This window comes from Grammomys surdaster, unplaced genomic scaffold (assembly GCF_004785775.1).
Source record: "Grammomys surdaster isolate TR1022 unplaced genomic scaffold, NIH_TR_1.0 215, whole genome shotgun sequence".
Classification (NCBI taxonomy): Eukaryota; Metazoa; Chordata; class Mammalia; order Rodentia; family Muridae; genus Grammomys; species Grammomys surdaster.
Window position 1 is genome coordinate 12,087 of NW_021604660.1, and position 14,824 is coordinate 26,910.

The window sequence follows — 14,824 nt, forward strand, 5'->3', positions numbered from 1 at the left end:
CAAAGGCCTGGCTGAAAAAGGAGTGGACCTCTTCCAGAACTCTTCCTTTAAGGGGCCAGTTAGTAGTTAACCCCAGGCCTCAGGTGTGGGTAGTTCAATGTCCTCTCTGAGCCCAGGATTTCTGAGCCACACAGCACTCCATAGTCACACTCACTCATACACACAGGCAGTTCTTCTCAAACACTCCAACTCAAGAAAGCGAGTTATAAAGTGGAGTCAACATCAGAGGTGGTGATTTTGCAACATTAGAAGGTTTTCCTGTGGATGGATTGGAAACTATCTTCTTTATATTTCTTCTTAGAGACCCACAGCTTCTTAAAGGTATCGAGGGAAGCAAGGATAGAGTCTCCAATCCACACGGAATACAGTGTCTCCTGGGGTGCAGATATCCTGATCTTCACGTCTTTTCTGTCTCCAAAACCTTTGAACACAGTAGAACCTCCTGAGAGGATAATGTTGGGAAAAAGTGTACGCCGTAAATCCATTTCTGACTTCTGGATAGCAAACACCAGCACTTCATGGATACCTTCACTCTCCTCGCCAATCAAGTCTGGCCTGGAGCCTGGAAGGGCCAATCTCACTGATGCTCCCATCAGGCAGGTAGTACTGAGCCTTCTCCGTCTCCAGTGTCTCATCTTTCTGGGGGTTTATGGACAGGTGGCGAGCTCTTTCCTTCATGGCCTTGACAATCTCAAACTCAGAGAAGGAGTAGAAATCATAGCCTTCCTTCCATAGGCACAGGCGGAGGAAGTGCAAGACATCTCGGCCAGCAATGTTGATGCTCGAAATGAGGCATGGTGAAGCCTTCATAAATCAGGACTGCATGGGTGAGGCCATCCACAGAATCCAACACCTCGCCTATGGTTCTGCCTGTAGCATAAAAGCTAAGCACAGCTTGCATGGAGCTGGCACACTGACCATCTTAAAGAAAACTTCTGCAGCTCGCTCCCGGTTTTTCCGAGGGTTTAAAGGTGCTTCAGTCAGGAACACAGGATGCTCCTCTGAGAAAGTCTGCAGCTGGTCTTTAGAATAGACATAATCGCCAGATGTGTTCCATGTCATTCCAGTCCTTGACGATGCCATGTTCCAAGGGGTAGCAGACTGACATCAGCCACCAGCTCTCCTCAGCTTTGGGGCCAGTGAAGATGTCACCTTCAAGGGCTCCTGCCATGACACGAACATGTCTTGATCTGCCCACATAGTTTGGAAAGAAGTCTTTGGGGATCAGATCACCAGCAAAACCAGCTTTAATCACCCCAGATCTGTTGTCGATCAAAACAGGCTGGTTGGTAATCACATAGTAGGACTCCATGGCAGAGGAATCTTTCCCTCCAAGGAAGGAATTGCCAGCCCAGTTCTCAACAAACACCACTGACCTCATCTGAGTTCTTGTTCTGACCTTCACAGCAGTGGACTGTTAGAGGGAAATGAAAGAAATCCTTTCTTCTCTAAGTTGATTTTGTTCGTGTTGTTTTATCATACCAATAGAGACCCTAACTGAAACAGCTGTGATTGACAAGACACCCCTATAAAATCCCAACCAACTCCGTTTTTGAAGAAACTCCATTTTATTCGAGACCAGGCGCTAAAATCCAATTCCAGGAAGAAAAATCAATCCTCCTGAGCAAACATTCTTTGGCAACAGCCAGTCAGCTACAATTAGCAGAGTCAAGGTACAAAGAGGTAACTTAGCCATCCAGTTTGTCAGGTGATTTTTGTCCCAGTGTTCAGTTCTTGCAGATTATGCCAGAAATGCAGTTTTTAAAATATTAACTTGCTGACCTGTATTACCCAAGATTGCTGTGACTACAATAAATACCCTATACCCCTAAATTTGGGGCTCTCACTCTGATCCTACCCAATGAGGAAGGTGAGAGACCCCGCTCACAAGCTCATAATAAAAACTCTTAGATGTCAACATTCGTACTGGCTCCTTGGTGGTCTTTGGGGTACCTGCAACTTGGGTGTAACAACCTCAAGTCAGACATAAGGCACAAAGCTTTAGCAAGTCTTAATGTCAAGATAGCATTTTATAAATTTAATACACATATTAAAATAAATGTAGCTCAATTTTCTGTCTGTTCTCTCCCTGTGTTTTTTAAGACTGATCAGATATTATTGGAGTCAGAGATCTTATGGTACTCAGCAATCCACAGTGTTTTCAGGGCCCCAACTCCAGCTGGAGCATCTACAATGCAATTTCTATATCTAAGACTAGGCAGCGTCCTGAAAGAGCAGGAAAAAAGCTTGTAAAAACCAGAGAACTAGGAACTTTTCTTGGAGATCCTGTCTTCAGTATGACAGAAATACTTCAAACATAAAATCACAACAATGTAATTACCCAATAAAGAATTAAAAAGTGGCCGAACTAATTAAACTGCCAGTGTGGATGGAGTAAACATCCTAAGATCCGATGCTTAGATGAAGAGCTAAAGACAGTCAATGGCTGCTCAGAGAGACTCAGTCTTCTCCAGCGATCAACCAATTAGTAGGTGATTCTGTTTCAATTGCTCATCCCTAAACACTCACCCATATAAGCAACATTAAACATTCTTTTTCTCTTACACACACATGCATGCGCACACACACACACACACAAAATTAATTTTAAAATATCATGAAATGGGAGGAGAACATGGGAAGAGGTGAAGGGGCCAGATGGAGGGGTGGAAATGATGTAAATACACTACTCATGTATGAAATTCTCAAATGAATATAAATTTTAAAAGATTTTACCATACATTTGGACTAGGAGCAAGACTCACTAAGTATTGTAAGTATTATTTTACTGTATGAAAAAACCGAGTAAGATGTTTACTTTTATGGATACTTGCACTTAAAAAAAACAACGAATACTTCAGTAATTTAGGGTTACAAGTTTTTGAACTCAGTCAACGCCTTTGTAGATTCCTCTGATGATTACCCAGGAGTCGCCATGGTGCTTCTTCCTGGTTAGAAGAGAACCACAGTTGATACTCTTCCTCAGCATTAAGTATTCCCAGCAATGGTCACAATTTCTTGATATCATTCACTGTGTCCAATCGTGTTGCTGCTACAGTGAACAACTCTGTATTCCACTAAATATTTCAGACAGTGTCCCATCCTCCTGCATAGCAAAACTGCTCCTCCAGCATCTGGATCTTGGCAACCATGTACTTGTCCTGGGGCTCGCCGGCGCCGCTGCCTCTCAATGCCCTCACCGCGGCCGGGAGGAACGCCAGAGAAGGTAGCCAGTCAACAGGGCTCCGAGCTGCACCATCTGCATCTGCACCGTACTCAGATACATATTCTTAACATTCATGAGCAGAATAGAAGATACTCCCAAAAGCCAAAAGTTTTAGCATTAGGAATGGGATCTTTAAACTATATCTCTACCTCTTCCACCTCTAAATGTAAACTCTCTAGGTGTTAATGGCTTTATGCATCCTGAAGTGGCCCTCTCTTATCACTGGCCTATATTCACAGTCCTACTTAGGTCAGCAATTGAGGGATATGAGCAACATTCTACTGAGTTATATTGTAATCTAATGTCACAAAAACATGTACCTTTACATACAGTTATTAAAATGGTCTCCTATATTTAAGTCTAAAGGAAAAAAATTAAAACAAGCACCATAATAAAAATCGTGGCCAAACATAAGGGCATATGCTACTTGCCTCAGAGCCCAAGGAACTCCAGAGCACTGTCAACTCTCAAGAACCCATGCAGCAAGTCAGGAACTATAGAATACCCAGAATGACATCACTTGTTGCATGATAATGTATAGACATAAAACAAATAGCCACAGCTGACATTATTTAAAATTTGTGTGTGTGTGTGTGTGTGTGTGTGTGTGTGTGTGTCTGTCTGTCTGTCTGTCTGTCTGGTGAGTGATGAAGTTGTGGGGAAGACCTAGGAGGAGTTGGGGAAAGGGAGAAAGCATGATTAAAATATGTTGTAAGAAAAAAATGAATTTTCAATTAAACAATATCTATATGTGTGATATGCTTTAATAGCAACTTTCTAGATTTAAATTTAGCATCCAAGTATTTCAGGACAGGTATTTCTACCAAAGAATCAAAGGATAAATTGACTCAGTTATTCCAAAACAATCAAGCATGTAAAAATGACTAGAGATAAAGGGTAACATATATATTTTTATTTTCTACATTGCTGTAGTAAGTACTTACTACATGCCAGCCATTGTTCTACATGCTTTGACAGTTATGCCAATCTTCTTGCAATTCTATACAAAGTTCTTATAACTAAGGGAATGCTTTCTTACTCTTTGTGCAATCCAGAGCCAGGAAGCCTGACGTGCTTTATCTAACCTGACTTACAGAAAGTCTGCCATAAATGTTGTATACAACTAATATGTATATATGTCTGTATGTATATGTATGTACATATATATGTATATGCTTGTATATACATGTACATACATGTATATAACTAAAGGAAAGAAAACATTATTCAGACTCACATGGATACCATATTTCTAAAAATAACTCATCACTAGAATAAAAAACAAAGCTAAAAGTGTGTTAAAATCTTCAATTAAAGGACCAGGAGCATGGTTCCATGGTTAAATATGCTTCCTCCTCTTGCAGAGGACCAGCATTCAGTACACAGCACCCACATCTGGAAGCTCACAGTTACTTATAACTCCAGCTACAGGGTAGGTGGCACACTTTTCAACATCTCTGGACACAAGAACTTGTGAGCACATACACACAGATGTGAATAGACATGTAAATAAAAAAAAATAAAAGACTTAATTAAATAAAACAAAATCTCAGTGATTTTAAAAAAGCAAAAACTCAAAGGCGCCTAAATCAATAAAATGTTTTGTTCTCCCACGCTGCGGTGTCATCCCCTTCCCCACGTCCTGCCTTTTTGTGTTTATAACCCCTATGTGAATAAGTAAAAATTATGATTTGATTTAAAAAATAAATAAAAATATATTTTAAAAAATATATTTTGTTCTGTAATTTTTTTGATTTCTCTACTTATAGATGCATGTTCCCTTTTCACTTCTGTTTCAATTACCTTTGAACTCCCATTCATACAGTAGGATTGAAGATAATGCTTTTCCATAAAAAGAAAGAAAGAAAAAGAACCTTGCTAAACACGAGGGTAACTTCAGGACACTTCTTTTGTTCTAAAGTGAATCTCTAATTCACTATTCGGTGGCTTATCACCCATGAATGAAAAAGACAAATCGGATCTTAAATGTGCTTTCTGACAAAGGATTTCCTTTTGCTCTTAAGTCATCAAGACTTGTACTTAAAGATTTGGGCTCTTTCTAGTACAGAAAGCATACTCATTGCAATATAGATTATTGCAATTTGGATTTTTAAACTCATTTATTTTATTTTGAAGTGATTTTTAGGTACAAATATTCTAGCACAACTGCTACCAACGCTTTCCACACAAAGCATAGTTAGAATCCACATAGATTTTTGCTAAATGTTCTAGAGAGACTGTCAGGTGGTGATTAATGAATTATCAGGGGAAGAGAAGCTGCCTCTGGTTGTTGCCAGGGTGCTCTGACACCCTTGGTTGCCATGGTGCTTCGACACCTCTTGGCAGCAATTTGAGAGCTTACTAGGAAAGAAGAGAATGAGCCCTGAAACAAATGCTCCATCTAACTTTTTTTCAAGGCACAGTTCCACTGTGGCCATGGTGACGTGAGAATAAAGACACATCCATAAGGGGAACTTTGTAAGAACCAGACAGGTTATTCCATGTTGATCAATGAACAATGAAATCTATCAGAGAGGCTGATCGAGAAATGGAGTTTTCTTCTGTATTGTGATAGCCATCTTCATGTTTATATAATTGCACAGTCTCAGAAAACAGCAATCATTTCAGTAGCTTTTGATCATTCTTCCCAAGTATTCATTACCTAAGTGGACTTCTTTGTAATATAGCTAGCAATATCTGTGGTTGTTTCTGCCACGACAGTCATAACTTCCATTAACTAGTCCACAGGAAATCAAATCTATTGTAATGAATGGAAAAAATACATTAACTAATAACATCAGCATTCATAATATATAACTTGGCAAAAATGCCAGTGTTTTGTAAGCTGTACACACATACATCACACACACACACACACAGAGAGAGAGAGAGAGAGACAGAGACAGAGAGAGACAGAGAGACAGAGAGAGACAGAGAGTCAGAGACAGAGACCATGAGAGGGAGAGAGAGAGAGACAGAGACAGAGACAGAGACAGAGACAGAGAGAGAGAATGTGTATGTTTGTGAATACCCATGCACAGGCCCATTCAGGTTAGCTCCACCAGAACTGGAAATTATGTAATTATGTCTGCTTTGCTTCTTGCTGGGCTGTGAGCTCAAAGCACAGGATTTAAAACTTGAAAAGAACTAACTAGTTTTTGTGGAGAGACTGTGCCATAAGGTGGTGGCTGTGGGTTTAACAGGACCTAAGATTCATGATTTCCAGTGTAACACTGAGGTATGAGATTTTGTGTCTTGTCACTCTCCACTTTTCAGTCACTTAATGATATTTAAAACAATCTTTATAACCCATCTGTTTTGTTCACTGCAAAAATTAATGTATTTTAAAGTTAGCAATGGTAGATTTCATTATGAAAGTTTCATACACGTACGTATCAAGGTCATCCCTCCTGAACTCCTTCAATAGTCCATTTGGTCTACCACTTGGGATCAAATATTCGAACACCTGAGCCTATGGGAGAACATTCTCATTCAAAACCATCACAGAATATCTCAATGTACTTTGTCCTATTTGTCCCTCTCCTGATTAGGAGCCCCAACCTCCTAATCCCTATGGCTGGTCCCTTTCCTCCCCAAAGTACCCCTGGTGCTTTTATGTCACATGGATTTCCATAATCTGTATTTTTTAAATGATTCTTTATATCTCTTTCTCTTTTCTCATAGCTCCCTCTCTATTTTCAATACACACACACACACACACTTAAATTTAGTGTCCACATATAAGATAAAAATGTGGTCTTGGCTTTTCTGAGGTGGTTTATTTCACTTAAACATACTCTCCAATTGCATCCATTTTCCTGCACCAGTCATGGCTTCATCTTTTTAAAAGTCTGAATAAAATTCCATTGTGTTCATGGACTGCATTTTCTTTATTTATTCATCTATTGATGGACAGATGTATAGACTAGTTCCACTTCCTGGCTATCATGACCAGTGTAGTCACAAACATAAATTGCTAAATATTTCTGTGGTATATTGGCTTAGAATCCTTTGGCTATTTACCTAAGAGTACTAGAACTACTTGCGTCTTTAGTTCTTCAAGAGCATCCACATTGGCTTCCACAGTAGCCACAACACACTCCTACCAATGGTGAATGAAGGCTCTTCGTGTTTTAAATCCTTACTGGCATTTGTGGTCATATTTGTTGATGATAGCCATTCTAACTGGAGTGAGATGCAGTCTCAAAGAAGTTTTCATTTTACTTCCCTGATGGCTAATGATTGTGAACGCCTTTAAAAATATGTACTGGCTGCCGTGTTTCGTCTTTTGAGAACTGTATCATTCACTGACTTACAGAAAGATATTTTAGTTTACTCCTGCTTAAGTTTTGCAATTTGCAGTAAGTACTTGATATTAATTCTTTGCGTGACATGTGTTAGCCCATTTTACTGTGCTGTAGGCTCTCTTCGCACTCCAGTGCCTTTTCCTTTCGCTATGCAGATGCTCATGTGTCAATTCCTGTGATTACTCACTGTGCTATTGGCTAAGCCTATGTCTTAATGTGCAGCACACCCCACCCCAACCTCTAGCAGTTTTGCTTTACATTCAGATCTCTTCATCTATTTTGAATTATGTAGATGTAGAGTTTTGGATTGTCTCCTAGGTTTCAGAAGACATGTTCTGAGTGTTTCCCCACTTAGTATGGTGTTCACAGAGTTTGGCCATTATTTTGGTGTCTGCTAAGGTATCACATTTGAGCTCAAGTTTATGTGTGTGCTAAATTCAATTTATCGATTTGCATATGTTGAACAACTTTACATTCTTGCAATGAAGTCAACTGGGCCACTAAAATTTGTATCTTTTCATAATGATTACTGCATCCATAAATGAGGATGTGTACTTAACGATATTATTTAATATCCACAACATTAGAGATCACTGATATTACAGCCCTTATTTAATAAGTGATACAGACTGAATCATGGATGGATGGTTAACTATAGCCAAAAATGTGAAGATGCAGCAGCCCACAAAAAGCCCAAGTGGAAAGGCTATTTATTATCTGTCTCATTGCCTCCTGATTTAGTGTGAGTGTGAGTGTGTGTGTGTGTGTGTTTTCAACAAAGAGCCAAAGGCTCTAATATGCTAGACAGATAGAAAAATACTACTGAGATAAATCCTCAGCTCATACCTGCCTTTTCATTCTTTTAGCTCTTTGTTTGCTAAGCTGGCCTGGAAATCATTGCATAGCCCAGGACAGTTTCAAGTTTATGATAATCATCTGCCCTAGCTTCCTCTGTGCCTGGATTATAGACATGAGTCACCATGCTTTGCCAATTAATACCTCTCTTCTTATTTCTCAGTGTCTCGTCTCTTTCTCAGGTCCCTCTCCCATACTTAAATTGAACTGCATGCACACAACCACTAGGATTGCTCATTCATCAATTCATTACACTCTAGTGTGAATAAGTCCGAAGAACTTTTTCAACTGAACATTTCCATCCTAGCATGTCAATTTTGCCATTCACTGATAAAGAAATTAAGACATTAGCAAACAATTGAAATTAATATCTCTGAGAATTAAGTCTACTCATTTAATACTATTATAATAATGTTTACATGTCAGAGCCTATATTTGAAGATAGTCTTTAAAATCATTATACTTTTTGTACAGTTATTGTTTCATAAATATTTATGACTTACTTATTTTTATTTTCTTTTCATCTTCTCCTGTCTCACTTCCTATCCTATTTCTGTTGAAATTCTTCTTCTAATAAATTTCATTGTTATTTTTATGTCTTTTTTGTGTGAGTGAGAACCACTGAGTTAAAGAAGGGCTGACCACATGATAATGGGGAGATCAATAGTCTGTGTGCTGAATGAAAATGGCTCCAAGAGGCTCAAATGCTTGAATACATGGTCCCAGTTGGTGGAATTATTTGGAAAGGGTCAGAGGTGTGACCTTGTTGGAGAGAATGTGTGGCTTTTTTGGTCAAGTTGTATCGTTGTGAGTGGCCTTTGAAGTTTCAAAACCCCAGCCCATTCCCAGTTAGTTTTTTCTCTGCCTTGTGCTTACAGATCAGATGTAGTGTTATGGGCTTAGTATTGTGCAGGCCTTATGCCCTGACCCCATCATGAGTGCATCAGATGTGTCATGTCCAGAAGACACTGTTGTTCAGTAGTTCCCTACATCCTTTGGCTCTAGAGCCTTTTTGTCTGGCTCATGAATATGTGGGTAATATATGTGGCCTGTCCTAATAAAGACAAGTATTTTTTGTCTGTTTTTTTTTGTTTGTTTGTTTTGCTTTTTTTTTTTTACAATGACAGTTATACCTAGTGTGATATCTCATAGCTTTCATCCAAGTGCTTGAGAGCCAAGGGTAGACAGATCTTTGAAAGTTCTAGACTACATCACCAGGATCTACCTAGCAAGTTCCATGACAGCCAGGGCTACATAGTGAGATCCTGTCTCAAAAAGAAACAGAAGTAATAAAAGTTAAACAAGGTTAAAGGGTGGGACCTGATTCTGATGCAGAGTAGTTTAGTAGAACCAGACATTTCACAGCCCAGCTTATAGGAACCAAGGATCTAAGATTCCAGATAATCAGGTTCATCAAATATCATCCTGAGACAGTAGCTCCTAGCTTGTGTCTTAGATCATTCATAATAAAAGACTCAGAATTCCTTTGGCGTAATCACAGGTAATTTCAAGGGAGAAAAAAGAACACAGAATTTCCTTCATTTAGGAATTTTACAGGACTGTGGCAGTAGCTAGACAAAGGCAGAGATAACTCTATTGACGTGGGTTCATTCTTTGAGCCATCAAGAACTGAGTCAATGGAAATCCTAGATGCCCTGTATCTCCCTAGCCCATCCAGGAAAATGATCATGCACTGTCCATGTGCTGCCCACCAGTTAGGTGGTGGAGGCTTCCCTATGTACATCTCTGACTACATTAGTTATTGTTAACTTATTAGTTATTGTCCTTGACTGTCTGTTAGATGTTACTCTTTTGACTGGTGTTAACTACCCTCTGGCCTTGTGGCTATCTCAAGAACTGTTGATTCTACTAAATTCTATCTTATCTCACATTTACAAGATTAGCTTATAGCTTGACCCAGCAGACGGTTAAATATGCCACAGCCACCAGGATCTAGTGGCAGTCTTTCTTGGTTCTTTCATACTAGTTCCTCGTCTATACAGTGGTCTAGGGTCTCTTTCCTGAAGCACATGAAGCCTTGCCATAAGCCATTCTTATTTATGACTCAGTCTGTTACAGTTAGCTGTATTAGGAGAAAGGAAATATGGAAAAATAATGGAACCTCAAGGATTTGGGAGAGCCAGTGGGTCCACCTTTATTACATAGAGTCCTGTCCCTCTGTTTGAATGAAAATGGCTGACTCAGCTAATTCAAGCCGAGCTGCTTGTGTTTTTATTCATCTCTTTCAGTGCTCTGGATTCTGTGGTTTTAACATCTAATCTCCCTTTAAACTACAATGACTGTGTACAAGAAATTATTTATTCTAGCTACCCCATACAAAAGACACACAATCCTGGTATTTTATTTACAAGCTTTAAGCCTAAATTGAGCAGGTTTGGGGGCTATTCTAACTTATAGTCCAGCCATATGTCCCTTGTTACTTGCTATTTCTCCTGACCGTGTGCTCATGGTCTATATCCTTTCACTGAGGCCTCCTCCTCCCTGGTCTCCTTTCTCCTCCTTTCCCTGTCTACTGCCCAATCACAGGATTTAGCCTTTTATTGATCAATTAACTTGGGGAGCAAGGTTTATAAAGCATTATTTGGTGTGCATGAGGATCTCTGAGTTGGAAGGCAACCAAGCATGGGGGCCAGTATTTTGCATTTGAATACATAGCAGGACCAGTCAACCCCAACAGTCTCAAGAAAACAAATGTGAGCCATTTTAGCCATGGGCCCTTTCTCCTTACTGCCTGCCTCTTTTCTACTGGAAGAGTGTTCTTAGAAGAAAATGAAACAAGACTTAATTTTCTGTTTCTGCCCACTACTCTTCCCCTACCACATACACTGATTGAAAGACTGTACTATGTGAGAGATGGAAAGATAGAGTTTCCTTATCAGACACCCTACATCCATCTTGCAGGGGCATAGATCTTGGACCACCAACTTCCAGAGTTGTTAGGAAGTAAATTTGTGTTGTATACAACACTAAGTCTGGTATTTCACTATGACAGCTGGGAAGACTAAAGTGCTATTTGTTAAACACTCTACTACATAATAAAGATTCAGATTTGAGTAAAATATAGGCTTTGCTCTTTTGACTAATAGAGGTGATGGAAGGAAAGGAAAGCTGAGTAAAGAAGGTGCCATAGAAATAAGGGAGAGGCAATTAACATTCACTGAAAAGTTTGGAAAATTTTGCCAACAGAGGCAATTAGAAAGCACATTAGGCGAGGAAGAAAGAAATCTAATAGTTCTTAAGATTTAGAAAAAAATGTAAGTAAAGGTGAGGATATGGGTAATTTCATTTGTACTCAAAAAGTAAAAAAAGCAATTCGTTTGAATTAGAATATGGGTGGTAATGACAGATGCTGAAATGCATCAGAGAAAGGCTATATAATCAACCAGCCTGATCAATACAGATCTTGGTCCCCAGAGCTACATGAGAAATGCCATGTGCATCCATAAGCATTTTCCTAACTCACTAGTTACTAAAAGATGAAATAAAGACTTCAAAAGGGAACACATTGTGTATAGATTAAAATACAGGAGACCTACATTTTTATAAAAATAAAATATAAAGTTTAATATAGATTTAAAATTTTCCAAGAATAGATATCATAAAAGCACTCCATTCCGTTCATAAGTAAAGATGCTATGCCACAGTTCATTCAATGAAGATAATTTTAGGGTAGAATCTATAGGTCTGTCTGAGAATATGAACCTTATAGCATGAAGAACCTCTATGTTCATTAGCTTTTTTTGTGTTCTGTGACACAGTTTACTGACATTTGCTTGAACGACACATAATTGCTCCATTGCAAAGTTATTTACGTAGCAGATCCTATTTGAAGGATTCCACTTTTAACAAATGAATGGATGGCTCTTCAATAATTAAATCAACACTATTTATTGTCTCCTTATTTAAATGCCCTCCAGTGGTTTTTCTAAACTAGATTCATCAAGAACTGTACTGGCAGAGAAGTAGGTAGATGACATATTTCTTAACTTACTGTAAAGCCTACGTTTTACTCAAATGTAAATTATTGGAGAAATAATCTTTTTCTCAAAACCTGAATGAGATAAATGGCTTGGCTTCTTTCTTAGGAGTCAAAATTATTTTTCAAAAATAAGCTTTAATACCCTACACTAGTTTTGTTGCCCTAGTTTTTATTGCTCTGATAAAATAGCTTGACCAAGGCAACTTATAGAAGAAGTGGCTTATTTCAAGGGGTAAAAGTCCATCCATCACCATCACAGAGAAGTGCCAGGCATGACAGCTGCAGCAAAGGCTGAGAGCTCACATTTGAACCACAAGCATAACAGAGAGAAGGGGCATTAGAAGTGATGTGAGTCTTTGGAATTCTCAAAGCCACCTTCAGTGATGTTCTTCCTACAAAAATGCAACACTCCTAAACCTACCCAAAGAGCTACATCAACTGGGGACCAAGTGTTCAAATACGTGAGGCTATGGGAAGACATTCTCATTTAAGGACCCATATGTGGGGATGAGTATTTAACAAATTAGAGAGATTCGTGAATACTCTAAGCTTGCAGTCATACACAATAATGTTCTTGATTGCTGCCCTATCATATTATTGATCAGCCTTTCCTTCTTCCTGTTAGCCCAACTCCCTTCTCATATGATCATGTATTTGAGCTGCAACCAGAACTCTTATCATTTACATATGGGTTATCAATGAATGGACTTAGAAAATATACTAGGAACTAAATGTCTTACTTGGGGTTTCCATTGCTGTAAAGAAACACTATGACCAAAACAGCTCTTACAAAGGCAAATATTTAATTGGGGCTGGTTTACAGTTTCAGAGATTCAGTCCATTATTGTCATGGCGGGAAGCATGGCAATGTGCAGGCAAACATAGTGCTAGAGGACCCCGTGTTCTACATCTCATTCCAAAGGCAGCCAGGATGAAACTGTTTTCTGCAAGCAGCTAAGAGGGGATTCTCTTCCACACTGGGTGGAGCTTGAACACTAGGAGACCTCAAAGCCTCCAACAAGGCCACACCTACTCTAATCAGGAGGCACCTCCCAACAGTACGAATTCCTCTCAGCCAAGCATCCAAACACATGAGATCATGAGGGGAGGGGGAAGGGCTATGCAAACTCATCCAAACCACTATACTGGGTTACTACTACCTCAGTCCAGGGACAGGCTCCTCTCAGCTAGAGTTCTTTAATCCTCCCAATGTCTCTATACTTTTCCCATAAATCATTCTCCACAGAAAAAAAACAACCGTTCATCTTTAACAGATAGACTTCTATCTCCATAGTAAAAGTGATGGTGTGAGGTATACTTATGGTTTAAAGGTTTGGCTTTATTGTTATATTTTACATAATGAAACTCTGTGAATTTTAAGTGGATCTTTTAATATGTACTTTTGAGAGTTTACTTTTAAGTATATCTCTAGAATCAAATTACTAAGTAATGATAATTTGACTTCAACTTGGCATTGAGAACTGAGACATGCAGTGACTCACCATGACTCAGTTCTTAAAGAACAAGAGGCTGTTGCCTCCCCCATCATAATTTTTTTTTTGGATGGAATTAGCAGATCTCACTATTAGCAAGCCTCAGATTTTATTCAGCAAGGAGGCCCAGCTCCAGCTGCCTTCTCTATGCTGTAGCTCACTGAAGTTCTAGCTTTCTGCTTTTGGCAAAATACAAAATGCGTTACCCAAAGAATGCAAGACTGTTGTCAACTGACTGTGGATTATTTGGTATATAATATCATAGAAGGATATCTTTAATGAGTTTGCAATGAGTACACCATATGTGGTTCTCACTCTTACAGACCAGCAGTATAGAATACAGAAGGAAGAAAGCTGGGCAAGACATGCCCATGATGCTTTAAAGACTCAGAGATGTCCCTAAGGAGACCTTTGTGCTTTCCCAAGAGCAGACAGTACATTTAAACAATGCTAGTCTCAGGTCACATGTGTGACAAAAACATTTGAAAGTTGGGTTTACACATGAGACTTTATCAAGGGGGAATTAAAAGGTTGAAAATTAGCTGGGCAGTGGTGGTGCATGCCTTTAATCCCAGCACTCTAGAGGCAGAGGCAGGAGGATCTCAGTTAGTTTGACGCCGGCAAGCCTGGTCTACAGTGCAAGTTCCAGGACAGTCAATACTACACTGAGGAACCCTATCTCAAAAAAAAAAAAAAAAAAAAACCCGAAACAGCTGAAAATACTCATACCAATAGTAAAGGAAGTATGAAAAGTATCAGCAGGCATAGTAGTTCATAGCTATAATGCCAACCCTTAGCGGAAGAGGCAGGAGTATCACTGTGCTCTCTAGGCTAGCCTAAACTACATGAGATCCTGTGCAGCCTGAGGTACAACGTGAGAACCTATCTCAAAAAACAAACAAAACAAAAGAGCAATGACAAAAACATCAAAATCAAACAGAAC

General features: G+C 39.2%; 1 pseudogene; it reads right to left on the reverse strand.

Annotated features, from left to right (window-relative positions):
• Positions 1 to 245: 245 nt before the first annotated feature.
• On the reverse strand, positions 246 to 1,377 carry LOC114625295 (annotated as a pseudogene).
• Positions 1,378 to 14,824: the final 13,447 nt, after the last annotated feature.